General features: G+C 48.3%; 1 protein-coding gene across 1 annotated transcript in view; it reads right to left on the bottom strand.

Annotated features, from left to right (window-relative positions):
* Positions 1–25,444, bottom strand: part of OSBP2 (oxysterol binding protein 2) — a 374,084-nt gene that overhangs the window by 288,081 nt on the left and 60,559 nt on the right. The window lies entirely within an intron of this gene.

The raw sequence follows: 25,444 nt of genomic DNA, 5'->3' as shown, positions 1-25,444 counted from the left end.
AGTCGCTTTCATTGCACAGCCCGTCTGTTACGTTGCTTGACTTTTCTTGCTGTTCCAAAATTAAACTACTTAAAGCTCTTTCCACACCAGCATTTCCCCCTAATTCTTACTGTTGTTTCTTTCCCTTTCCACTTTCATTGCTAGGGTCCCATTCAGTAGCCCTGACTCATAAGACTAACTCTCTCCCAGCCATGCCCCTTTTTCTGCTCTCAATGCTGCCTCTTGTCTGATGTTTCGATTGCAAGCTGTCGGGGGCAAAGCTGTGACTTTTCCACGTGGGAAGCTCTTTAGTGCTGTACAAATGCATTTTAACAATATTACGAAGAGTCCTGGCAACACTCCTGTTTACTCTAAGGGGATTACTCACATGAGTGAGGGCCGCAGGCTCAGCTCCATAGTTTGGGAGGGTTAAACTCCCACAGAATTCATTTCACCCCAGACAAATTCATAGTACTCTGTCCAGTAGGTATGTGCTACCAAGGATATGTGATCATGCAAGTACTATTGCTTACTGTAAAGCCTCAGTGATGGCTTACAGAGCAGCTGATGCTTTGCGAGGGAAGTCATTGATAAACATCTTCCTATGCATCATTACCTAGGGGTGATTTCATCCTCTAATTTGCAGGAAACTAGGCTGTTAGATTTACTATGCATTTGTAAAGTGCTCATTGCTCATGATGTTATATGCCAGTGCTTCCCAAATGCTGGTTTCTGACCCACCAGGCGGTCATACAGCTCCCACCTGTGCTCTCCCTTCCCCTGGGCAGCAGGCAGCAGCATGGGGAGCAGGATCCAAGCAGCAGCACAAAAGAGCACCTCCAGGGACCACACGGGATGGGAACAGGCTGCTGACTGTCCATTCACTGGCTCCGGCTGCTTCCTCTGAGCTGCTGTCATGCTGGATCCTGCTCTCACTTCCCCTGGGCAGCAGGATCCAGGCAGCAGTAGCAGTGTGGAGGAAGCAGCTGGAATCAGCCAGCAGACAGCTACAGGAGCTGCTCAGTGTCACCAGCATCAGAAAACTTTCTACAGTAGGACCGGCCTTTCCCTGGCCTAGGCTGGTGGACGGTTTGCTCCAACCCCCGCCTGCTGCCTCCCTCGGTCTCTCCATGTCAGCCTCACTCCACACCTGCCCCTCATGCCGTCCCTGCTTTGGCCTCTGGCCCCACCACTCCCTCCCTTCAATGCTCCCTCTCGTTTGCCTTGCCATGGGGTGCATCCCCTCCCAACCACACACCAGCCAAACAAATCAATTGTTTGCTCTGCTTGTGCATTATCCCCCTTCCCTATTCCTCTTTGAGGCACTGACTGTCTGCAGCTCTGTTTGTACAGAACCAAGTACAACGTGGACATTCTTGGTTAGTGCCTAGGCACCACCATGATTAATAAAAATGGAAACCATAGGAGGGGTATCACTGGCATGGGATTTAGAAACCCTCAACTCCTTTTCATCACAGCCTTGCTTTTTACTCTCTCCTCCATGGAGGTTTATTGCATATTTTAGCCTTACATGAAGTACAAGGAATTGTTCATACGATTAAGTAGCAGGGTCCCAGGCCTTTGGAGTTGATGATCTAATTAAACCTCAAAAGCAATTGAAGACCAGCAGACCATGATTGGGCAGGGGAAGGGCAATGGAAAGAGAAGCAAGACAGGGAAGAGGAATGCTACTTCTAGGTGAGCAGATTGTGGGCTGCTTTGCTGGTATCTTGTTAGTTATGTTTAAATAGTTGTCATCAGAGGCGGCGAGTTATATTCCAGATGGTGCCCGGGCACCAGCAACATTCAGAGCCCAGGAGCCCAGCTCCACCAATATTTGGGGCCGTGTCCCCCCCACCGGCCCCATCTGCCGCTGCTGTCCCCCGGAGTGTCCCTCGGCCCCCCTTGCTTTCCTGGGGCCCCAGAGCAGAGAGTCAATGTCTCCTCCGTGCAGCTCCATGCTGCCTCCCTGCAGCAACTGCTGCCGCAGGGTCCTAGTGCCCCCCCCCCATCTCCACTGCCAGGGCAGATTGACTCTGAGCCTGCCCTTCCACCTCAGACCCTTCCTTTTTCCAGCAGGACCCTCCAGCAGCACAGCCCCACCTGCAGTCACCGCTTCTGCCCCAAGCTGGGCAAGGAGGCAGCCCCATCCCTCACCCCCAGTGAGGTTACAGTCAGGGGCAACAGCAGGGGAGGAGGAGCACACAGCACCTCCAGCACCCACCACAGGGGAAGCGAGAGAGATTCCTGGGCCTGAGAGGGGCCCCTAGGAGCACATGCAGTGACAGTGGTGGGGGTGAGTGTGCTGGCGGTTGGACGGGGGGGCGGGAAGAGGGGGCTCCTCCCCAGAGCTTGCTGCTGCCGGCAGGGAAAGGGCTGCGAGGAGTCCTCATCTCTGGCCCCTGTCCCGGAGCAGCCTGCCTGCACCCCAAACTCATCCCCAGCCCTGCCCCATCACCGAGTCCACACCCCCAGCCAGACCCCTCACCCCCCCTACTGCACCCTCAACCCTCTGCCCTAGCCCTGAGCCTCTCTAACACCCCAAGCCCCTCATTTCCAGCCCCAGACAGAGCCCTCATCCCCTACATCCGTACTCTCACTCTGAGCCCCTCCCACACCCCAAACCCTTCATTCCCAGACCCAGACAGAGCCCTCATCCCCTACATCCCTACTCTCGCCCTGAGCCCCTCCCACACTCCAAACCCCTCATCTGCAGCCACATCCCACAGCCCTCACCCTTGCACCCCCTCCCTCTGCACCCCCTCCCAGAACCTGCACCCCAACCCCTTGCCCCAGCCTAGGACCTGCACCCCAGACCTACTTCCCCGCCCAAACTCCCTCCCAGAGCCTTGGGCGGGGTGGGGCAGAGTTTGGATGGGGGCAGGTTCTGGGCACCACCAAAATTTCTACAAACCTGCCATCCCTGGTGGTCATATTTTGAGCTGCAGAATGCAAGATTTTCTCCTGAGCTGGGGGCAGGGAGGATTTGGGGCAGTAAAGGGAGGATGCTGTTGAGTGTGTTTCAGTGACATTCCCCTGGATGCAAATTTCCCCAGCAACAGCCTGAGAATAGCAGCAATTTGCTCAATGATTTGCAGTGACTTTTCAATTACTGATGACATTTTTAAATTCTCCCCTATGCCTAGTGATGCTCAATCCCAATTAAGGAGTATGACGGGGATAAGCACTTTGTCACTCTAAACTTCAGCTATTTTTGCTATAGCCTTGTTTCAAAAATGTGGTCAGATTTTTTAAAAAATAAGAACGAAGTATATTATCCACTTTCCCACGGCTCAAAAATGGAGGAAGGGATTTTGCTCAAGCTTTCTGAAAAAAATTACTTTCAGTCAGACATCATCCCTGGGAAATTTCAGCCCAAAAGAGGTTTTGGAAAGTTGAAGGCATGTGAAAATAGGGAGTTTGGGAAAAGCGTTTTGCAGTCTTCACTGCGGGAGTCACTACTGCAGCAAGATGCTAATTCACCTACAATAAAGGCTGGTAGATGATGTGCAAGTGTTAACACATACACACAGAAGTGAGTCCCAGAGGTAGCAGCATATAAGAGATGGGTCAAGGGGTATTGTATAGATGCATGCATGACAGGCCTTATGAACCTATCAGATCGCAGCTGACATCCAAGATCTTTCATAAAAAGCTCATAATTACACCTGGCCAGTTGTGTAATGCTTCATGGGTGGGAAGCAGGAGGCCTTAAGTCCTACAGAACAGTTTATGCCCTGAAGTAAGAGAGCTCATTAAGCATGTGCTTAGCGTGCACCATTCCAGATGTTATTAGTGGCCATAACATTATCCGGGCCTTTTTAAAAACCATCTACGGTATTTCTCAGTGACTTCCTGCAGCAATGAGTCCTCCAGGTTAATTATTGGCTACATAGACACTACCTGAAGTATTCTGTCCATTGACTGGTTCTAAAGGTACTAAGTTCTCATGAGTCTCATGGAACAGATCAATTTTCACAAAGCCCCTCATGGCCTCATTCCTCTTGCCGATAAATCCTTAGCGTAGCCCATACCTTCAGTGAAAGACACTTATGGATACCTGTCCTCCACCTGTTCCTCAGTGGATCCACTCCCACTCAGTCACATAACCCTGTGTCATTGTGACGAACTGGGAAAGTTCTTAATGTTTTCTCTGAATACTGTGTTGGTGCCTCAGTGTCCCCATGGCAGTTCTTAAGTATCTGGCAGAGCAAAGGGCCAGTGCACCTAAATGCCTGACACTCTGTCTCCTAGCAACTGATGGCCTGGGCCCCTCCTCTGCAAAGGTGCCAGCTGAAGGTGTTGGAGACAAAGGGATCAGGTGACCTCCTGGCCCGGGAAAGGGGCTGAGGAGAGAGGAGTGGCTGGGAGGGGTTGTTAGTCTGGAGCTGGCTGGGGTCAAGGGTGGAGGGCAGACCTGGGGGTCTGGCTCACTGCCCCCCAGAATGGACCCAGCCGAGGGGTCCGGTTCGCAGTATCTACAAGCTCTGTTTTAGACCCTGTTCCTGTCATCGAATAAACCTCTGTTTTACTGGCTGGCTGAGAGTCACGTCTGACTGCAAAGTGGGGGTGCAGAACCCGGTGGCTTCCTCAGGACCCCGCTGGGGTGGACTCGCTGTGGGAAGCGCACGGAGGGGCAGAGGATGCTGAATGCTCCAAGGAGAGACCCAGGAGGTGAAGCTGTGTGAGCTTCTTGCCCTGAACAAGTCTGCTCCAAGGGAGAGGAGGCTCCCCAAAGTCCTGACTGGCTTGGTGGGGAGCAGTTCCAGAGCATCGCCCGGTGACTCCGTGACAACTGGTGGCAGCGGCGGGACGTACTGCACCCCGTGAATGGCGCTGCTTGCAGTAAGTGACTGGGGAGCAGTAAAACAAAGGAGGGATAATGAGGACCAGGCATGCTGAAGGCTCAGAGAGGGACGGTTTCAGGGGGCAGTTAACCTCTGGGAGTGTGTGACCAGCGAGAAGGACTGTTGGAGTAACGGGGTCCCCCTGAGGACGGCAGCGAGCAGTCTCAGGGGCGGAGGAGCTTGCCGCTCGACCCTGGGAGAGAGAAGGATTTTTGCAGTAGCAGGGTTCCCCGGGGGATTGCAGGAGCAGTCCCAGGGGCGGAGGAGTCTGCAGCTCGACCCTGGCAAAGAGGTGGTGATCACAAGAAGGGCTGGCACACCAGGGGTTCTTCCTGGAAACCATGGGAGAGCCAAGAGCACACAGGCCTGTGAGTCCAGAGCCACTTGGGAACGGTGAAGTGATGGCCAATCACCATCTCCTTAAGAAGGACATTGTGATCCTGTGCACAAAGAGAGGGTTACGCATGGGGACGTTCACCAAGGCACAGTTAATCGTGCAGTTGGAGGAGGAGGAGGACCACTCTGAGGAGCAGATTCCTGACCCCGATGGGGCTACAAGAGAATCTGGGAGCAGCTGGAGCAGCAGCCAGGCATTCCCGAGAATCTGGTCCCCAATCAGACAAGGGTCTTCACGATTGGGTTCCCCATCAGGAGATTGGAGATGGATGGGATGGGAGCAGAGCCCGAGAGAGCAAGAGGACCGTGAGAGAGAGCAAGAGCCCGAGGAAAAGCTGCAGGAGAAGCAGCAGCAGCGTGGACTGGTGATGGTGGATCAGAGAGACACAGGGGGCTACCCAGGGGTTAGTGGGGAACCACACCTGCGGGGGCGAGACCCTGGGACAGAGAGAACTGTGGTGGTGCAGCCCCAGACGCTGAGGGACTGTGGGACCTGGGTGAAGTTCCCTGGGGTGAAGCCCCTCGCCCTGCCTATGGCCCAGATCCCTGTGCAGACCCAGGAGGGGTTGGGCTGGCTGGTCGTTGGGGTTCTCCAGGATATCGGCTGGGAGGCCCTGTTGGGGGGTAACTGTCTCCCCATGGGACAGGATCCAGGCCCCGCTCCTGTAACGGCCGAGGGTTTGAATTCAAATCCAGGGAACCAATTGGCTAGGATGGAAATGGTCAGTGAAAATGCAAATGACCTGGCTGGCAGGGGGGAGGGGCTGCTGGGCTCAGGATACCTGCCTACCTGTAACCAGCCCCCTGGGGCTGAGTGGGAGGGAGAGATGCTCCCTGCCCCCCTGCACACCGGAGAGGGGGCTCACACTGGCTCTGATGCTGTGACCAGAGCAGAGAGCTCGCTGCCCGCCCCCACTGGGACAGCAAGGGCAGCGCTGAGCACGGGGGGAGCTGAGATCCCATCTGAGTGGGGGGACACCCGGGCAGGGCAGGTCAGCTGCCAAACAGGTTTGCCTGGTCCAGACGCGCTGCTGGGAAGTGATTACACAGCAGGGAGGGAGCTACCAGGGACAGGGCTCAGGGGGGCTGCGACCCCAGGCCCAGCCAGCGAGAGGGAGCAGGTCCCACTCCCTGCCCCAGCCGCTGAATCCCAGACCGAGCTGCAGAGGGATCCCTCCTTGGAGAAGCTGCAGGAACTTGCTGGCCACAGCGCTGCAAACCCCCTTGGGGAAGGCTGCAGGGACAGAGTCCTGCAGGAGGAGGGATTCCTGTACCGGGAATGGGCTCCCCAAGGGGAAGTAGAACTGGGGGGAATTGGGAGGCAGCTGGTGGTGCCCCAGGAATCCACAGGGTTCTTCCCGTTCGAGCTGCTGGATGGGAGGAGAGTGAGGGGACCCCTGAACCTGAAGAGGGAGGATTGGATGAAGAAGGGGGAAGACCCCCGGGGGGATCTCTTCGCTGAGGTGGGAGACAATCTCCCCATCAGGTGTTCCCCATTCAGAGTCACTGGGAAAGCAACCCAGATCCTGGAGAGAGAGGTCAGGAACATGCTGGCTTTAGATGGGATCCAGCCGTTTTACAGCCCATGGGCCTCACCCGTGGGGCTGATCCCCAAGGGAGACAGGATGATCTGGTTTTATGGGGGCTATCAGAAGCTTAAAACCATCACAGTGTCCAATGCCGACCCCATGCCTAGGCCTGGGGAGATTCTAGACAAGCAGAGGGCGATGGAGAACTTGGCCCTGGCAGACACTGATAACATGTGCATCTTTAGCCAGACCTGGGAGGAACAGGTGTCCCAGGTGAAGAGGGGGTTGGGCTGCCTCAAGGAGGTGGGACTGACCTTAAAAGCTGGAAAGTGTAAGGGGGGGACGGCAGAGGTGTTGCGTCTGGGCCACAAAGTGGGAAGCGGCTGCCCAAGCCCAGAGCTGGCCAAGGCCAAGATGGGGGCTCTTAAGTGCTGGGAGAAGACCCCGTCCCAGTTTGGACCCCAGAGGTATTGGGGTAGCAAAAGGGTTCAAACCGCATAAACCTTCCCACATGCGGCCTGCAAGTGCCATCAAGCACACCCGACCTAAGGGAGGGCGTGAGACTGGACTGTCCTGGTGTAACTCACACCAAGGAATGGGAGAGATGCTGGGGCATCCATGGGAACCTTGGTGGGTTCGAACTTCCCCAGGTCACTGGCTGGAGTGACCTCGCTCAGTTCGGTCTCAAAGGGGGGAGAGATGTGACGAACTGGGAAAGTTCTTAATGTTTTCTCTGAATACTGTGTTGGTGCCTCAGTGTCCCCATGGCAGTTCTTAAGTATCTGGCAGAGCAAAGGGCCAGTGCACCTAAATGCCTGACACTCTGTCTCCTAGCAACTGATGGCCTGGGCCCCTCCTCTGCAAAGGTGCCAGCTGAAGGTGTTGGAGACAAAGGGATCAGGTGACCTCCTGGCCCGGGAAAGGGGCTGAGGAGAGAGGAGTGGCTGGGAGGGGTTGTTAGTCTGGAGCTGGCTGGGGTCAAGGGTGGAGGGCAGACCTGGGGGTCTGGCTCACTGCCCCCCAGAATGGACCCAGCCGAGGGGTCCGGTTCGCAGTATCTACAAGCTCTGTTTTAGACCCTGTTCCTGTCATCGAATAAACCTCTGTTTTACTGGCTGGCTGAGAGTCACGTCTGACTGCAAAGTGGGGGTGCAGAACCCGGTGGCTTCCTCAGGACCCCGCTGGGGTGGACTCGCTGTGGGAAGCGCACGGAGGGGCAGAGGATGCTGAATGCTCCAAGGAGAGACCCAGGAGGTGAAGCTGTGTGAGCTTCTTGCCCTGAACAAGTCTGCTCCAAGGGAGAGGAGGCTCCCCAAAGTCCTGACTGGCTTGGTGGGGAGCAGTTCCAGAGCATCGCCCGGTGACTCCGTGACAGTCATCCACATCAACTACTTTACAGGGAACAGTGACATCAAGGGACATTTAAAATATAAATAAAACCGGATTTAAGGGTTCCACTGATTTGAAAAGTTAACCACATTATCTCCTTTGGCTCATCATCTCCATTTCCCTCTGCTCTCTTCCCTGCTCCGGGACCTATTATTCTTTTCTTGTACATTCTGCGCTGGCACCCAGCCATCCTCTCCTTCCCTGGACACACAATGGCCATGCTTAAATTTGCCAGTTACTTTATGCAGGGATTTTCAAAGGAGTCTAAGTGAGTTAGGTGTTCAATGTGCACTGAAACCAATGGGATCTGGGCTCCTAAATCATTTGGGCTCCTGTGAAAATCCCAGACATATGTAACTCCTTAGCCAACTCACTCATTAGGGTGGGATTTTCAAAGGTGCATAAGTGACTCAGGAGCACAGATCCCTCTGGCAGTCCATGGGACGTGTGCTCCTAAACAAATCAGGTGCCTTTGAAAAGCCCGTCTGGTTGGAGTGTGAAGTATTTCTTGCAGCAACTGTAGGTGAGTACGAGAGAATGACGACTCCTCCTTTCCAGCTGCTTTTAGAGCCCTGCCATGCCAAAGAAGCTGAGAATGTGGAGAACCTGCACTGCGTGACCATCCAGCTCTCCATAGTCCTACAGCAGATCTATAAACCCCAGTTTGGAAATCACTGGGTTAAATAATCATAGAAATGTAGAGTTGGGAGGGACCTTGCGACGTCACCTGCTCTCTACGCCCACTCCTGCCCCAGTTCTCTCTGCTCCTTTCCTATTGCTTTTCTCTAGACTCTCATCTCCGCTCTATGTTCCTCAAGGCGAGGCAAGGATCTCAGCCAGTGATCCAGGAGCAGATTAACTATTCTCTGCATCTTCTCGGATTCACCCAGAACGCAGGCACACTGAGCCAAACACAGCAATGCCAAGCCTCTCTCCCCAAAGAATCCTGCATGCTCAGAGCCCATCACCATATAACTGTGCAGTGACGGACATGGAGCTGTTGCGTAATAATTTTATGCATACTGTAAACAAATATTTGTTTTCACTATAAATAACTTGCAGTGCTGTGCTGTTATAAGGGATCTGATTCGGAGCTGTAACCTTCCAGCTGTGTTTAACACTGTCTCGTTGGCGACAGCATCCCTGGTAACTACTGTGTCCAGTGACAGGGGCTGGATGGTACAGGGGAACACGTCAGTGGGGTTCGGGCATTGGGGTGCGCCTGCCGTTAACCTGCAAAGCAATCCATGGCAGTCCTGAGGAGAGCATCTGAAAGGCTGGTGCTGTACGGGAGCTCACACCCAGCTACTACTGGACAGACATTCTTCACCTGGAGGCGGGGGTAACATAGTGACTCACAATCCTGGCCACTCTGAGAAAGCAGGTGTTACTGTAGGAATCTCTTGCTTTAGTTTAATAGGCGGCTGTAAAGAAAAGCGAGCAGGATGGAAACAATGGCTCATGCTAAGCCGCCCCTCAGCAAACACGTGGGGGTTGTTATGGGACAACAGCAGGGCCACTGGCTCTGAGCCTAGCTCAGCCTCCACAGAGCCTGCTCAGTTGGTTTTAAACACACAGGACCAAAGCACAGGAACTGACACGAACCAAGGAGCTCTGGCTGGATTAGAAGGGTCCCTCCCTCTCAAGCGGGAGAGGGAGTCTCGAGCAGCGAAGCCAGCCACCCAAGCTAGGCCTACCTAGGTGGTGGTCATCACAGGATGGTAGTGCTTTAGGTTAGAGAGACATGCCTGAGGACTTTGGGTTCAGCACAGACTCACTCAAGAGTTGCCCTCCTATTCTGTGGCTCTAAGCCACTGGCTGTGTCACGAAAGATGAGCTAGGACCATTGGGAATCCCTGGAAGAGATGTGGTTGATTCAGCCAGAATCTCTCTAGTCTGGGGCTTCCATCAAGCAGCCACTTCGTCATGCCCTTATAGGTGCTGCATATGCACCCCAACTTTCTGTTCTGCTCTACTGACAGGTGCAATGGAGTAGCAAAGCCCTAGCCCAGTCCCACCCTGCCCTCTTTGGGGAATGTGACAGAAGAGTGCAGAAGTCTCTGTGCCACCAAAGAGGGACCCACAGTCATGACCCTGCTCCTAGGATGACGCTCCAATAAGTCAGTGATGCGGGGAATAAACAGCAACTTCCACACGCAGGAGTCAGGTAAAGGATGGAAGAGCAGCCCTTTCTGGACATCACAGGAACCAGGACAAGCAGCTGCAGAGGCTTGAGGGCTGCCATGCCCATTTTTACAGAGTTTAATGGCAGTCAGGGAAGGGGGCAAAGGCCTTTGCTGCTCTGTTACTGTGGTTGAATAGTACCCTACAGAAACCTCAAGAGAGCCCATCCTGCACCTCCTAGGAACTCCCCATCTGCTGTGAACCTGACCTGTCACAGGGAGACCGGAACTGCCAGCAGCTGGAGCTTGGCACAGAGCCTGTGCTCCCCATGCAGTTCCGGGCTGGACTCTGCACAGGGGCACAAGGAAAGAGTGGGGGAAAGGACCAAATTTAACCCTGGTGTAACCCTATGGAGTTCAAGATAGCTGCATCTGCTTGCACTTGGGCTGAATTTGACCCGAAGTGCAATGAAGCTATCACCTCCATGTCCAGCACACACACACACCCCGGCGATACCCTCACAGGAGCGCTGCTTTCCTCTTTAAGGCACGAAGGCCCAAAACGATGGGGTTTTTGCAAATAAAATGAAGAGTTCTTGACTCCACTAAACCAGATGAAGTCACAACATCCCTGCTCCTCCAGCCAAGGAAACTGCTTCTAATTTTCTAACTGGTGCTTTGCTTTATTTTTAAAAGTGACCTTTAACTGGAAACTTGCATGGGAGATCATTTACCATAAATCAGAGCACACACACAGAGAACACCACAGACTGTCCGCCTAACACCCTCAAACGGCTTCCTCCATCTCCATGCACAAAAATGAAAGGTGCCCTTCTGCAGCTCCCCTGTGTTTGGATAGACAGAGCTGCCCGTTCATCGCAACCAGCTCAACCATTGCATAACGTGACCCAGGCAGATTTCCTGATTCCTGAGTTTCTGAGATAATCTGGGAGTTGCACATATGGAGGAAACACGTGGGCAGCTCTGGCCACCAATATAAAAACTGACCCAAGGTTAGATACATGAAGGGATACCATGTATGCATGTGACACAGGATGATGCTGAATGTTTGCAGTTCTCTCTCACACACACCCCTCTCTAATGGGAGGAATTCACCTAACAGGGAACAAAAGCATAAATGAACAGTTCTTCACAGCATCTCGGGGATATAAATAGGGCAGGTTTATCCACAGCAGTTACTCACACACAAGGCTGAACAGACTGCCTACACAGATGAACATAGATAATCCAAAATCATTGCTGTGGTGAATTTATAGGAGTGGGAGGACCTTGCTGCTTCCCATCACCTCCTCCTGTGTTACCATGGCTCTGGCCTGAGCTGCCCTCAATGTGCCTATGACGAATTTGTTACTAACAACCTGAGTGCAGGGCTCTGCACAGAGGCATCAGAGAACAGCAGCAGGGCAGGGCAGAGGGGCATTAATTTTAAGTGATCTTTTCATAGAGCTGACCCAAATTCCAGCATCTCTGCTAGACTGCCCTATAACAGATGTATTGGAGTTCAAAAGGAGAATCCAGACAGGACAGAACTAATGACCCTAAACTGGTCCCCATAAATAGGGATAGCTCAGTGGTTTGAGCATTGGCCTGCTAAACCTAGGGTTGAGAGTTCAATCCCTAAGGGGGCCACTTAGGGATCTGGGGCAAAATCAGTACTTGGTCCTGCTAGTGAAGGCAGGGGGCTGGACTCAATGACCTTTCAATGTCCCTTCCAGTTCTAGGAGATAGGATATCTCCAATTATTATAATAAACTCCACTGTCCCATAGGAATGCCATAACATTCAAGTTCACAGGTCATTGAGAAGGCAGGTTTGACAGGTTACCTTGTCAATTAATCTATCAAGATGTATATAAACTGCTGACCTCTCCCACAAGGAGGATTGTGGGAGAGATCAGCAGCTATTTTTGCTGCAGCCTGTCCTTAAAAAGTGTAGGTTAAAAAAAAATAGGTTTTTCCCTTGCCCACAAATTTTAAAAAGCACTCAAGGGATGTCGCTTCAATTTTCTGAAAGTTTTTGCCCCAAACACTGTCCATGCGTGGTGTGCTTCAGTCTCACAGAGGAATATTTCAGGAAGTCCTGAGCAGGACAAACTGCAGCTTCTAATTGAAATGCTTTTGCAATCACACCACCAGTGGGTCCCAACAATTCCCCACTCACACAAACTAATCGCACTAATTGATGTGGCACTGCATTTGCTGCAGCTGATTTGCACAAACCTTACAGATTCACCATTCAAATCAATTCTGGAAGCTCACACGGATGGTATTTAAAGTAATCCAAGTTGCTGCTCTCCTTTACACATTATGAATGAATGCACCATAAAATACTCACAACTCCCCTATATCACAAACACTAGCCCAGAGGTGCTCACGACACAGAACATTCTACAGCATGTGCAGAGCAGTACACTAGCATAAAACCAGCCCTAATGTTAAAACCAGTGAAGGGAGATCCAGCACCGGGGGGCAGGCTAGGTGCGACACACGCCTACAACAGTGACTTTTTAGACACAGCCATAAAAAACCTGTCAGAGTGGAGAGAAATGCCCTGAGGTGGTTGTCATGGCAAAGTGAGATTCACATCCTAGTGGGCACTGCAGCACACGGCAGCTCCTTTGCCTGCCAGCCTGAAACAGGGCTCTGAAAGGGCTCCGGATGTCTCACCACAGATGCCAATCAGGACAAGGCACACAGAGATAGTCTATAGCCAGAGCAGACACTGCTATGAGCTTTAACCCCCTCCCCTTCCCCGGGTCACATTAAAATCAATTTGCCTTCCTACAGGCAACTGGCATCAAGGACAAAGTGTTGGTTCAATAACAGTCAAGCCGATAAGCTCCGTGACCAGCTGGGCTTCCACAGTCCTGTTCAAGCTGATTGTGATGGAGAAGTGCTGCAGTGAAGGGACGGCAGTAAATGGAGCAATGCTCAAGGAAGCAGGAGGCACAACGGGGCCACAAAGGAACTTTCTCCACAAATAATGACCGACAATGGCTCCCTCCAACAAGACTGTTGTGAGGGACGTTCTGCTGCTCATGAGAAAATTAAACAGGAAGGGTCGCGGGGATGATAATCAGCCTCTTACTCTGCAGATGTGAATGTACTCCAGCTACTCCCTGTTTGCCAATCACAAACCAGTGCTCCTGATGCTTTGGTCTGATTGATAGGTTCTGCTCATGAAGACTCCAAGGCAAATGGTGCACTGCACCAGGAGAGGGATGTGTCAGCCCAGCTCAGGGAGCGGCGTCTGCACAGTGCTGGCTAGCAGCATGCCGGACTCAGGCCAATGGTCACTTTGATAAACTCTAGAAATCAGATCCTGAGAAGGCAGAGTATGACCATGACCTTTTACCTCCCCAGCAGCGGACAGAGCTTGGCGCTTGGATACAGTGTTAATGCCATGGTCATTGACAACCTGAGCTCTTGGGACGATCAACCTCTGAGAAGCCAGTCATCCAAGCATGTCAAGTATCAGAGTATTAGTCTGTATCCACAAAAACAAGAGGTGTCCGGTGGCACCTTGCCCAAATAAATCTGTTAGTCTTTAAGGTGCCATGGGACTCCTCATTGTTTTCACCCAAGTATGGAAATCCTGACATTTCCCACTGGCAGAGATGAGCTGCTATCACTGAGAAAATCTTTGCGAACATTGTTGGGGCTGTGAAGAGTCCAGAGAGGAGACCTCAATATTAATAGTGGTCGACCCCATTACAAAGCGTAGGAAGTGCTGGTGGAAGAGGCGGATGGCTACACGACAGCAGGTGTTCTCTAGGTTAAGAGCAATGAACCCATCAAAGGATGGGTTGTCATAGCTAGTGTCACCATTCTGAAGTGTTGTGCTAGGCTGTAGTAGCTCAAGTTCCTGAGGTCAGGGATCGGTCTTAATCCTCTGTCTTTCCTGGGAATAAGGAAATAATAGGATTAGAACCTTCTTCCATTGAACTACAGTGGAACTGGCTGTATTGCTCCCAGGAGGAGAAGGGAATGAATCTCGTCTTAGGAGTTTGTGAGAAGGATCCCTGAAGAGGAACCAAGGGAGTGAGGAAAGAGGAGGAATGAAATGGAAATCGATAGAGTAGTCCACTTCAACAACCTCCAATAGCCACTTATCCAAGTAAGATTCCCAGGTGCGTAAGTAGTGGGAGAGTCATATTCCGATGAAGTGGGCTGCTTGATGCCCTCAATCGAAGTGTCAAAAGGGCCTCTTAGAGGGAGGGACTGATTGATTATGGAGAAGACCTAGAAGGAGCTGGATGGTTCCTCTCATTGGCTGCATGGACTACAAGGGAAAGGAGCTGGGGTGCGAGAAGAACTGCTCCATTTCTTTTGCTGAGATGTAGTATTACGTCTCTCCCTGCTTAAAGGTTGGTAGGATTGTGGCAGGTGTTTGCCACAGGTTGTGCATGGGAGATAATGCCTTATTGATGGATAAAGTAACCTTTCCCTTAGGGTTAATATTCAGGATGTCCATCAAGAAATGTTTACACTCCTGGAATTCCCCTAGTGGGATCTGAAGAGTCGCTAGCCTGTTCATGAGCTCCTGGAAGGTTTTGAAATCAGCATAGGAGGGTGGGGATGGCATTACTGCTCTCTCCAGAGATGAAGAGGACCTTACAGAGGGAGGCAAGATCCTAGGGAACCTGCCAAACATCGTAGACCCAGTGACTATGCTTATCGTTGGGGGACTCATGGGGTCACAATGGTGACCAATTCTATCAAACGCAATAAAAAGCACTAGCATCCACTGATACCGTACCAACCACAGATCATTTTCCAGTACCATACGTCATGGTACCAGGAGAATGCTCAAGCTTGAGCGCAGATGTTGAGAAAGAGCTTAGTGGCAGCTGACTCGCATCTCCTTATATGCTCTCGTTCAAAGCAAGAGGCACTGCTTTGCAGTCTCCAATCAAGAGCATATGGGCCCAAGCGCATCCTACAATGGGGCACCTACTGGAGCATACCCTCAAAGAACTGAAATATACTGTGGCTGGATATTAAAAGTGAATAGTGAATAACAGAATCATAGAATATCAGGCTTGGAAGGGACCTCAGGAGGTCATGTAGTCCAACCACTTGCTCAAAGCAGGACCAATCCCCAACTAAACCATCCCAGCCACGGCTTTGTCAAGCCTGACCTTAAAAACCGCTAAGGAAGGAGATACCACCACCTCCCTAGGTAACCCATTCCAGTGCTTCACCACTCTCCGAGTGAAAAGTGTTTCCTAATATCCAACTTAAACCTCCCCCACCACAACTTGAGACCATTACTCCTTGTTCTGTCATCTGCTACCACTGAGAACAGTATAGATACATCCTCTTTGGAACCCCCTTCAGGTAGTTGAAAGCAGCTATCAAATCCTCCCTCATTCTTCTCTTCCGCAGACTAAACAATACAAGTTCCCTCAGCCTCTCCTCATAAGTCATGTGCTCCAGCCCCCTAATCATTTTTGTTGCCCTCCGCTGGATTCTTTCCAATTTTTCCACATCCTTCTTGTAGTGTGGGGCCCAAAACTGGACACCGTACTCCAGATGAGGCCTTACCAATGTTCAATAGAGGGGAATGATCACATCCCTTGATCTGCTGGCAATGCCCCTACTTATACAGCCCAAAATGCCATTAGCCTTCTTGGCCACAAGGGCACAGTGTTGACTAATATCCAGCTTCTCGTCCACTGTAACCCCTAGGTCCTTTTCTGCAGAACTGCTGCCTAGCCACTCGGTCCCTAGTCTGTAACAGTGAATGGGATTCTTCCGTCCTAAGTGCAGGACTCTGCACTTGTCCTTGTTGAATCTCATCAGGTTTCTTTTGGCCCAGTCCTCTAATTTGTCTAGGTCTCTCTGTATCCTATCCCTACCCTCCAGTGTATCTACCACTCCTCCCAGTTTAGTGTCACCTGCAAACTTGCTGAGAGTGCAGTTCACGGCACCCTCCAGATCATTAATGAAGATATTGAACAGAACCAGCCACAGGACCAACTCTTGGTGCACTCCACTTGAAATCGGCTGCCAACTAGACATGGAGCCATTGAGCACTACCCGTTGAGCCCGACAATCTAGCCAGCTTTCTATCCATCTTGTAGTCCAATCATCCAGCCCATACTTCTTTAACTTGCTGGAAAAATACTGTGGGAGACTGTATCAAAAGCTTTGCTAAAGTCAAGGAATAACACATCCACTGCTTTCCCCTCATCCAGAGACCCAGTTATCTCCTCATACAAGGCAATTAAGTTAGTCAGGCATGACTTGCCCTTACTGAATCCACGCTGACTGTTCCTGATCACTTTCCTCTCCTCTAAGTGCTTCAGAATTGATTCCTTGAGAACCTGCTCCATGATTTTTCCAGGGACTGAGGTGAGGCTGACTGGCCTGTAGCTCCCTGGATCCTCCTCCTTCCATTTTCTAAACATGGCCACTACAGTAGCCTTCTTCCAGTCATCCGGGACTTCCCCCGTTCGCCATGAGTTTTCAAAGATAATGGTCAACGGCTCTGCAATCACATCCACCAACTCCTTTAGCACCCTTGGATGCAGTGCATCCAGCCCCATGGACTTGTGCTAGTCCAGTTTTTCTAAATAGTCTCGAACCACTTCTTTCTGCACAGAGGGCTGGTCACCTCCTCCCCATGCTGTGCTGCCCAGTGCAGTAGTCTGGGAGCTGACCTTGTCTGTGAAGACTGAGGCAAAAAAAGCACTGAGTACTTCAGCTTTTTCCTCATCATCTGTCACTAGGCTGCCTCCTTCATTTAGTAAGAGTCCCACACTTTCCTTGACTTTCTTCTTGTTGATAACATACCTGAAGAAACCCTTCTTGTTACTCTTAACATCTCTTGCTAGTTGCAACTCCAAGTGTGATTTGGCCTTCCCCATTTCACTCCTGCATGCCTGAGCAATATTTTTATACTCCTCCCTGGTCATTTGTCCAATCTTCCACTTCTTGTAAGCTGCTTTTTGGCGTTTAAGATCAGCAAGGGTTTCACTGTTAAGCCAACCTGGTCGCCTGCCATATTTACTATTATTTCTACATATCGGGATGGTTTGTTCCTGCAAACTCAATGAGGATTCTTTAAAATACAGTCAGCTCTCCTGGACTCCTTTCCCCCTCATGTTATTTTCCCAGGGGATCCTGCCCATCAGGTCCCTGAGGGAGTCAAAGTCTGCTTTTCTGAAGTCCAGGGTCCATATTCTGCTGCTTTCCTTTTTTCCCTGTGTCAGGATCCTGAACTCAACCATCTCATGGTCACTGCCTCCCAGGTTCCCATCCACTTTTGCTTCCCCTACTAACTCTTCTCTGTTTGTGCGCAGCAGGTCAAGAAGAGCTCTGCCCCTAGCTGGCTCCTCCAGCACTTGCACCAGGAAATTGTCCCCTACACTTTCCAAAAACTTCCTGGATTGTCTGTGCACTGCTGTATTGCTCTCCCAACAGATATCAGGGTGATTAAAGTCTTTGCAGCTGCATAAACATAACAAGACTCCATGCTTCAGGATGTTCCTTCCTTCCCTGGCAATTGATCTATGAATATCTTTCCACCATCTATAGCATAGAAGACAGGCTAGATGTCTTAAAGGAGGGTTTAGCCTTCTTCAAAAGCCATCACATACTGGGCAACTGCAGAGACCCATTTCAGTTCCACAATTCTTTCCTATTGTTCCTATATTATGTGGGATAAAGGATTTATCGGTAGGAATTCAGAACGATGACATTACGTGACCGATACACCAATGAGTGCTGGCAAAACCATCATACCACACCATGAGTTCTGCATATGCCACATTTTACAACAGCTATTTTAGAAATGTTCTAATTATTAACCATTGTAACCATTCAACATTCCTGTTCCAAGCTGCTCAGAGGTTTGGGGTATTAGTATGAGGAAATATGGATTAAAAGCAGGGTGGACTGATTTAAATGAAATTAAATCAAATCAAATTTAAATCAGCAAGCAGGAAACCTTGTTTCAATAATTGATTTTAATCTTGTTCTGTGTTTGTACATTAGTTATTTTCCTAAAGAAAGGTTGATTCTCATTTGTTAGTAAACTTTACAACATGCTGATTTGCAATGAAATACTACCAGTGTAAATACAGCCTTTACACTAGACTCGGTGCACTTTTTGCTAACTAGAAGGATGCACTAGAACTATGCAAATTTAAACAATTATATAACTTAAAAATGCAAAGCTTAACTAGATGAAGTATGTTATTATGCTACAAAATGGTGACTGATGCATTTCTTATTTACTAGATTAATGTTTTACTTTGTTTCTGTCAAGCTGCATTTGAATGGAGATTAAAATTCAATTACAAATATACAAACTGAATTTAAAGTTAGTTTAATTTAACTAAATATCTCAAATGTGCTGGATATAAGAAAAACGTTTATCAAAACATCCTGCATTTAAAGCTAACTGATTAAGCAAAGGAAGCATTATCTGCAGTTAATGAATTGAACTGGTTGCTTCTGCTCACTATATCCTTCAACTAATATATCTTCTTACCTCATTTTTACTCACTGGCTTGGAAGGGAACAATAAGCTTTCCTGCTTTTTCAACCCTTAATCAATGTCTCAAACTTGGAAGGAGCTAGTCATTGAACTAAGCTATCTGAATAAACGGAAGCGAACTTCTGCATGTGCAGAAGAGGCTATCACTGTCAAAAGCCAGTTCAGCACTTCAACAAGCTCCGGTTCCAGTTGCTCAGCCAGTGACTTTCACCAATTCAGTGGTGTGACTGCCTTTAAAAGTTTGGCAGCAAACATTACTGCTCGATTTTTATTTCACTTAAATGATTTTAATACATTACAGTAAGTTTCAGCCTCAACATAGGCTTTAATATAGTAGAGATGGTCTATTTAAAATTTAATTTTAAATAAGTTTATTTTCAAAAAGTATTTAAATCAGATTTTTATTTCAATTAAATACGAGTCTGATTTTTATGCACCTTGATTAATGGGTAGAATGTAGAGGTGGTCATCAAAGGTGCATAATAAATGTCTCATCCCATGTATTTAACTTCAAATGCTGCACATACAGCATATAATCTTATTGATTAAAAATAAGGCTAAGATTTTGTCAGTTATTTTTAGAAGAAGTCATGGACAGGTCACAGGCAATAAACAACAATTGACAGAAGCCGTGACCGTGTCTGTGACTTCTGCTGCTGCAGCTTTCTGGTTTTCCCCCCACCACCGTGGTTACTGGGAGCTGCAAGGTTCCCCCTCCTCCCACAGCAGCTAGGAGCTGCAAGGTGACCATATCAAAAGAGAAAATGGGCCGCCATCCGCTTGCCCAGTGCCCCCCTCCCACCGTGTGAGGCTGTTGTCTATCGCTGGAACCCTAAGGAGGGTCCCCTCAGGAGTCTGTCACTTGTCTCTGGAACCCTGCCAGGGCCCCACTGGCTGTCAGCTCCAGAGTCCAGCAGCCTCTGGGGCTGAGCAGAGAATCGATTCTGTGACTTCCATGACCTCTGTGACAAACGTAACCTTAAGTATAAATACCTGGCACTGAGCTAATGGGATGCACAAACCAAAAAGTAGCTTTAGTGCTTGGACTTATAGAGTGAATCCATCATTTAAGCCAAACTGAAATGTTTCTTATATTTTGGAACTTAATGTTCTTCAGAAAGTGTTTAAATCAGCTATTGTTTCTGGCAGGCTCAATATTCCCTTTCTAGAGCTAGCACAGCTGCCATGCCAAACTAACAATTGATGCCTGCCTCAGCAGTTACAATTGCTGCTACTTCATAGCAAGGTAGAGAGACCTATAAGGAACTTGCATGTCCAGCCTGCGCAATGCACTATCTGGAGGGACACTTCCTGACTCTAAAAGTAATTATCTAACTCCCGCCACCACAAGACCAGAGTGCTCTTACAACATCATTACCCAATTTTATTATGGTCCCTTCTCTGAGAAGCAAATGCCCAGAAGCTGCTTTCTGACAGATGCACATACAGAATTGCTTTGGTAAAAGTCTCTGACATTTCATCAACAACGCTAAGACCATTTCCAATTACATCCTTTTCTCTCTGAAAGCCTCTGACCAGACAGCCAAACCTTCCTCCTCTAAGTCTCTCCAGGAACTCGCACTCTCCAATCCTGACTCCAAATCAAGCTGTCCAAGTCCATGGCGACAGAACAAGCTATTGAAAGGACTATTGCCAGGGTCTTCCATGCTCAAATTTCAGCCACTTGTTGCTTACTGAGGTGCTACATGTGTTGGGAGAACTGGGGGGGGGGGGGGTGGGGGCGGAATAAGCATGAGGATTTCTCTCCCTACAGTTCCTCACATCTCCTTGTCAATTGCTGGGAATGGGCCATTTTCATTACCACTACAAAAATGGTCCTCTCTCTCTCTCCTGCTGGTAGTAGCTCACCTTAACTGATCACTCTCCTTATATAGTGTGTATGGTAACATCCATTGTTTCATGTTCTCTGTGTATATATCTATCTTCCTACTGTATTTTCCACTACATGCATCCGATGAAGTGGGCTGTAGCCCACGAAAGTTTATGTTCAAATAAATGTGTTAGTCTCCAAGGTGCCACCAGTACTCCTGTTCTTTTTATGGATACAGACTAACACGGCGGCTACTCTGAAAGTATTCAAGGTGTGGGCGTACCGTGGATTTATATAGAGGCAATATGCTATTTTCTGTCTTATCTATCCCTTTCCTAGTGATTCCCAACATTCTGTTGGAGGGAGGATGGGAGAGGCTGAGGGAAAGATTTCAGGGTTCGATTCACTAGAATGGAATTGGAAACATCCCTTGTTGGTATCAAAGGAGAAACTACTTACATCTAATTCTGGGTTGCAGCGCATCACAAATCATAATTATTGTAATTAAATGCCTTTTCCCAAAAATGTAAGCATTAGCATGGTGAGAATTTCCCTTTTTTGGGAAGCCCCTGTGACACAGAGGCCCACTGGTGGTTCACTACTCTATCAGCAGCTTGTCAGACCTGTCATACTCACTACACCTAGCACACTATCATTATAATCTGGATCTACGAAATGTCATGAAATAGGACATTAGAAAATTAATAACTCTGATCATTAATATTCTTGCATGATGCAGGCAGAGGTATTACAAAAAGTTGCCAATATACTAGAATTATGTCCTTAAAAGTATTTGCCAAGCAACCCCTAAGCCCAGTCTGCCCTAAACAAAGGAACTTGTATTGGCTTTTCTGATAGCCTGGTCATCAGGCAGGGACAATGAAGATCTATTTACATATAATAGAACTGAAGTCAATAGGCTAGCAAGTGGGGGAGGAGACAGCATAGCAGAAAAGAAGCTTGATCTGGCTTTTACTTTTCAAAGAATTCATTGCAAAGGTTTACTGGTCTATTATAAGCAGTGGGGGCTGACTCTCAAGTGATAAGCAATTGAATCAACTGATTGTATACAATATTACTGTATTATGTACGTGTAACGAGAGATCTTTTCTGAAAGTTAATGAGACACTGGTGATTAATATTGTGAGGAGTATGTATTACCGCTACATAAGGCTGTGACATTGCACTCACTCTGATTTTATAAAAATATGCTAATAAGTGTGAATATAATGTAACTGGAATATGCTTCATGCGAAAGGTCTCTTGTAAGGTATCATTACAAAGTTTATAATCTACCGAGTGCGATCATCCTATTTGTATAAATGTATCATGCTTGTATCTGAAGCTAGGAAAACGAACTATAACTCTGAGGGCCTACTGTCATTATACAAAGTGCGGGCCATTAATGATGGTTTGGAATCTTGGTGGCTCCCATTAACCAGGACAATTGTCTGTAGATGGCTCTGTTTTACTTGTAAGTCTTCCTGTATACGTATGTGCTGGCAAGTGGGCAATGAAGTCTTACAGTGACGTGATCATGTCATCTGAACTGGAATCCATCTTTAACCTGGTGCTTTTCCATTTAGAAGGGGAGTGGGAACCCAGAGAGGGACAAAGGATTCCTGCCTCATGCAAAAGATATGGAAGTGGGTGGAACAGAACAAATGGAACAGTCATCATGAGAAATCCCATAGCTACCACCTGATCTGGAATAAGGGTTGTGCCAGGGGAAAGGATTGTGCCAGGACTAGGAAGGCGTCCAGTCTGTGATAGAAGCTTATTGAAATATCTCTGAGGGTGAGATTTTGTCTGTATTCAGTTTTCTTACTGTATTAGACTCAGACTTGTGTGTTTTATTTTACTTGGTAATTTGCTTTGTTGTGTCTGTTACTACTTGAAACCACTTAAATCCTACTTTCTGTATTTAATAAAACCACCTTTTACTTATTATTATTTAACCCAGAGTATGTATGAATACCGGGGTTGGGGGGCAGAACAGCTGTGCATCTCGCTCTATCCGTGTTATAGAGGGCGAACAATTTATGAGTTTACCTTGTATATGCTTTATACAGGGGTAAATCAGATTTATTTGGGGTTTGGATCCCATTGGGAGTTGGCCACCTGAGTGTTAAAGGCAGGAACACTTCTTAAGTGCTTTCACTTTAAGCCTACCGCTGTTAGGAGACCTGGTTCAGACCCTGGGTCTGTGTTGGAGCAGACTGGCATATCTGGCTCAGCAAGACAGGGTGCTGGAGTCCCAAGCTGGCAGGGAAAGCAGGGGCAGAAGTAGTCTTGGCACATCAGTTGGCAGCCCCAAGGGGGTTTCTGTGATCCAACCTGTCACAAAGGCTTTACGGATACTCACTAATATTATGAGTTACAGCCTGCGATCAAACAAAGGAGGAAACAGGTTCCCTTCCAGACAGGGAGGAAGGAAGCTACTCGCTTGTCTCCAATGAAATTAAGCAATGTGTGACCAAAACCAGGAGAAGTCTCATTTACATAGAAATCAGGAGGGGATAGGAAATCCACAGGAAGGGAAGAACAGCATGAGAGGTCATTGAACTTCAGAAAATATAAGCAAGCTTCCTTCAGGAAACAGACACTCAGAGCGTGACCTGCATGCTTGCTGATGAGGGTGAGCGCCCCAGGCAGTGCACGGCAGTGGAAAAGCATTGTGGAAAAGGCACTTAGGGTTACAGCATAAGAGGTGACAACCCCTTACTGGTCTGGATTGCACCCCAAAGTGTGACTGCCCCATCATGCAATTACTAACCAACTTCCACCAAGAACTCTCACCATGGACACTGAGGGTAACCTATCCAAAAGCCTTGGGTGCCTTATGAGCTAAGCTCCATTTTCAAAAGTGATTTGGGCATGTAAGAGCCTAAATCTTACTGAAAGGCAATGGGACTTAGGCTCCCAAATGCATAAATCACTACAGAAAATGGAGCTTCAGCACTTTCAAAAATTTACCCAAGGAGTGTTAAAAACAGTGCAGGTGCACTCGAAAAAAAGAGTCCTTAGAGACTGCTCAAAGGATAGGTCAGTGTAAAAGTGTCACCAACTTAATGCAACAGATCTGTCCCAGGTCTGTTTAGACTCATCCGCTGACTCTTGATAAAGTAAACTGTTAATTCCTGAGCCAATACAGCTAGGAGAGAAGAAGCTAGATTCTATCGTGGCTCATGAAACAAAACTGTTGGCTAAGTTCTGGTCGCAGATCTTTTTATTTATTTATTGTACACACGTAGGGATCACTGAACCAGAAATAGCCCTGATTGACTCTCAGATCCCGGTGTGAGCTTATAGTGCTGGCTGCTAGTCAAACTAACTTAAATGGAGCAAATTTGACATGAAGTCATTGGCACACATGCAAGCTCATAACGCAATTTAAGTACATTTCTCCTCAAAGTTATCAGACACATGAGGCTACTACAAAAGGTCCGATCATTTCCCATAGTGATCTGAAAAAGCCAGCAGGCCATATTTAGTCAACAATGACCAGAGAATTCTTGAGGTGGAGGAGCTAATACATCTCCTCTTGTATTTCTATGGTACCCATTGTGCACTTTCCACAGTAAGTTGAAAAAATATTATAAATTAAGTCAGTCATGGGAACGACTAAATAAACTGCACTGTCCCTTTATTTGTCCTGTAGCAGGACCTCCTAACTCGTCTCACAGAAATCAGGGCTCATCTACACTTAAAACACTACAATGGGGTCCCTGCAGCTGCACCACTGTAGCACTGCTTCAGTGTGGACATGACCTCTGCCAATGGGAGTTCTCCCATCAGCATAGGGAATTCACCTCCCCAAGAGGCGGTAACTAGGTAGATGGGAGAATTCTCCTGTCAACCTAGCACTGTCTACACAGGAACTTTGATCAGCTTAACTATGAGGGTGTGGATTTTTCACCTCCCTCACTGACGCAGTTAAACTGACCTAAGTTTCTAGTGTAGATCAGGCCTTAGTTAAAGCCTCATTAAATGGGTAAGCCTGATATGTCCTAAATGCCACCATGCTCTGTAATTCGATTAGACCAGCTGAAGTGAGCTGGCTATGAAGCTGACTCACTAGATTGCTATGAGGAACATTGCTGTGCTTCTGAAACCAGCCACCTCTCCATGGCAGTCCTCTGAGAGGTACAAGAAGCCAATCAAGTGTTGAGAATTAACAGCCATCCCTAAGAGAAAGATTATTTTCCTTCCCATTAAAATATAACCCAGAGATGAACGATGAATTAAACATTTACATGAAAATCTCATTCCTTCAAACCAGCTAAAATGTCTGGAATGCACATTATATTCTGCTTCTCCTTCCGAAGTTCCAGTCAGACATTTTAACAACCAGGATTTGTTCTTCGCTTTAGAGCACAAGGCTGTCATGATAAGAGCCAGCACAATTTAGAAGCAGAGTCTGAGTCATTCTTTGCCTTGGGAAAAGCAGTGTTGTTAAGTGTTTGTAGGTAATCACTGAACATAAAACTGCTACAATAAATAATTGCCTTTTTAACATTTATAATGCATTAATAGGTACAATTGGCCAGCTGCCAGGTTACCATGCAAATAGAGTAGTAGTTTTGTCACCAAAGCTGTGTTTAAGAATAGTGAAATTCTTCCTAAAATGACATTTATATGAAAATCTGTTTCTTGCCATATATTCTGCTCCTTCTGGGATATCAATTTTTCAGGAACAGTCTAGTGTATCTAACATAATTAGTTGCATGTGGGTGAAATGACCGTACATACACAAATACGTCACAGCAAGATGGAAGGTTTATGCATCTAAGACTCGAGACAGAGGCTTTGCACATTTTTGGT

This window comes from Gopherus flavomarginatus, chromosome 15 (assembly GCF_025201925.1).
Source record: "Gopherus flavomarginatus isolate rGopFla2 chromosome 15, rGopFla2.mat.asm, whole genome shotgun sequence".
In the NCBI taxonomy this organism is placed as follows: domain Eukaryota; kingdom Metazoa; phylum Chordata; order Testudines; family Testudinidae; genus Gopherus; species Gopherus flavomarginatus.
This window is presented reverse-complemented; position numbering and strand designations above follow the sequence as displayed.